Genomic DNA, 3,508 nt, shown 5'->3' with positions numbered 1-3,508 from the left:
CACAATTGGTTCCTGAAAACTGCATCTTAAGTTGAAATGTTGTAACCTGGAACCGATTTTTCCATAGAAAACAAAGTTATAAATAGGGGACTGGTTCCTGAACCAAGGCCTGATACCCTATTTTCACCAAAAATAACCCAGAATTCTGTACTCAATCAAGTATAGATGAGTAACATAGCTACATTCATGCATTTATATTGTAAATAGCAATCATATTGATTTGGAAGGACTTCTTTGAGGTGACTTTGCTGGACTTCTTGAAGGGCTCTTGGTTGGACTTTTTGAAGGGTTCTTGGCTGGAGTTCCTAGGAGACTTGGCTGCAGGTTTTTCTGGAGTCTTGTCTGCTTTCTTAAATAAAGCATCCAAGGAAGTTTGGACAGACGTTCTCCAGAGAGATGCACGACACAGCGAACTTGTTCACTAGCGTGGCGTGGCGTCAGATCAAGCGTTGTAAGTCAAAACTGACATCACAAAGTTGAAGCGGGGCATCAATTTATAAACGTCTTAAGTGTAAAACATTGTAACTTGAAATGTTGCAAGTTAAGGACTGCCTGTGTACATATACATACATATATATGCATCTATATATCTATATCTATATATAGATATAGTTATATAGATATAGCCAGGCTGGATAGGCATCTGGCTGGAGTCATCTGACCACAGCACTCTTTTCTGCCCAGAGCAGGGGGTCGGATGCAATGGTCTGTTGAAGTCCCTTTTGACCCTAGCATCTATATATTTACACACACACACACACACACACACACACGTATATGTATATGTATATCTCTAAATTACTTAATAATGCACAAGATGAATTCTTAATACCATGTTACCTTTTAGAAGACGCCTACCACCGGGGGCTGTTTTCTCGAGCATTCTCCCTGAAATAGGCTTTTTGCAGGTTGATAAACTTCTTTCCCTGAGGGATTTATTTTGTTTCCTGCACTGTAGGAGAGCATGTGGTATGGATGCACAGACCTGAACACACACAATGCATAATGAATAGCCAAGACAGTTTGGATGACACTGTTCTTCGATATTTACCCAATGCACTGTAAAAAAGGAAGACATGTTTAAAAAAGGCTACAAGCTATCAAATTAAGGTAGAAGTATATTATTACTGAAGTAAGCATTGTGTGGAGCACTGACTTATGAAAGGGATGAATATTGCAAAGAAATGGAAATCTATTTAGGACACTTCTTAATGCTCCTTTTATCACAGGCATACAAATCTCCTAGGCTTGCTATTTTTACTCTTCCCAAAGCCCCCAAACCTGCCCATTCCCAAATGCAGAACTTGACCAGTTTCCCATAGGAGCAGCTTCATCTCTGCATATATTATGCATTTCTCCTTCAATCCTTCCTCCCTCTCTCGCTCATGCACACATACACAATCTGTAAGAGCAAAGGGAATAAACCAATGCTTTCTCAACAACTGTCTGTCTGCCAAAAGTGTCCACTCCTCTGAACTATGTTAATTATTTATGCATCTTTCTGAACATGTTTATTTAAACTCTAGAAGATTCAGCATTGGAATAATGTCTTTTTTCCCCAGCCCCTTATACATATTTTTGATGTTCCTTATCTATATTGCCAGGATGATACTCACTGCTTAGCAAAGGCAAATCTCTTTCATACTGATATCTTTCCCTACCCAGTCTAGTGTCAGCCTTGTTTTCTCTTTTTTCCCCTCTAGGAAAACATGTTCATAAAAAGGACCTTTAGTTGTTATGATAAAATGTAGTGGAAAACTAACACAGAGGCAACACTGCAGCATGGGTTTTTGTAAAAGCCCTTGCCTTGTGCTGAACAATCCTGATTTGCAAATGGGCATTGGCAGTTCAGCGAGGGCGTCCATGGCAGGCTCTGGGACACTGGTTGTTCGGTTTGGTCACTGTTGTAACTTCTGCTCACACCAGGAGTTTCCTTGGTGAGGTCACATCGTTAAATGTCCCAAAGGTGTTCAATAAATGTATATGCCATTGGGTTGTTTTATTTATTTATTGGGGGGGTTCATTATGTAGTGCAGATTCTTGAGAGCTCTTCAAGTTTTGTTTTTTTCTTCATGGTATTTTCATACCAACTATGATACAACAGGACAGTCAAAGGCAATGAAGAGACTGTACTGAAGGACTTAAATATTTATGGAAGGTTTTCAACGGACTCTAGTAACAATAGAGTACATCAGTTGTACTGTACAAAGTCTCAAGCAAACATGAACTTTGCTTGTAATAAGAACACCATCTTGTTCTTTAGTTACTTAATTATGAGGAATGATTTCTGAAAAGTAAGAATGGTAGTGTGGTGCTTAATTGCCATTGAAAACCAATAAGAATTCAGTCTTCTTTTTCTTTTCTTTGGCTTTAAGAACAAGAGCTATCATCACAGGTTTAATTCCGAACTCCCCAACCAGAGCAATGCCCCGCTGGAAAGCGAGTGTAACTCCAGGATGTTTCCCTAAACTTATATCTGGGGTAGGCTGTTATTATGTGCTCCATGGTTTGGTCAAGGTTTCCAAGTTGCAGCCAGGTGAGGTTGTTAAGTGCCACTTGTACATCAGGTGGCCATGCCGGCCACGTCCAGTGCATATTCTATTAAGGGTTGTCCACATACTCCGAGGAAGACTGAAGCTCGGTTGTTGCACTGTTGGGTCAGAAACAAGGCATTTATTTGGGAAAGTGTTTTCTGCCCAAGCTTTCCTCCAAGGTTCTTCAGTGTTGTGGTCTAAGAGGTGCTCAGTTCATGTCCAAAATGGTTTTCCTGAAATCATGTGACGAGCTGGGAGATCTTGAAGGTCACTGTGGATGGGAAATTCCAGATTACTATTGATATGCGTTATATCTCTATATGTTGCCGAAGCCTGTCGAACAGAGGGAGGACTAATGTTTGAAAGTACTGGTAGGCACTGCACTGCAGTCTATATCAAAGTTCACTATCTACCTGCCATTTGTACCTTTACGAAGTCATCTATTGAGAGAGCAGTAACAATGGCACACAAAGATGTGTTCAGCACATAGAAATACATATTGTATTAAAGTAAATTAGTTTTTAACACATTATAAATAAGCTTGACATATTCTGCGCTGTGTATTACCTACATTTTCCAAGACAAGATTTTTTTTTTATCTGAATGTGGTTCAAGGACATAAGAAAATCCAGTGCAACCTTAATTTGAATTGTATCTTTAAACTAACATATAAAGACAGCTAACATAAATGTAGGTATGCACTCAGGATTATCTATAGTCACATTCTAATAGGGTTTGATTCAAAGCTCACTTAAACCTAGGAATCTTTCACCTGGCAGCATTTTTTTGGTGCATTTCCTTCCCATTTTCTCATGTTCAGAAACATTTTCTATATAAAACAATTGATCTTAAAATGCTATTTTTGGCCTCTGTCACATACACAGTTATCTTTGCATCTTTAGACTTACACTGTGTCTTGTCTATTAGTGTCCATACAATTCCTAAGGAGTTTGCCTGTCTCCCCATTCAGGGAG

This window comes from Alligator mississippiensis, chromosome 8 (genome assembly GCF_030867095.1).
Source record: "Alligator mississippiensis isolate rAllMis1 chromosome 8, rAllMis1, whole genome shotgun sequence".
Lineage (NCBI taxonomy): Eukaryota > Metazoa > Chordata > Crocodylia > Alligatoridae > Alligator > Alligator mississippiensis.
The sequence above is the reverse complement of the archived record's forward strand: the minus strand, read 5'-3'. Positions refer to the sequence as shown.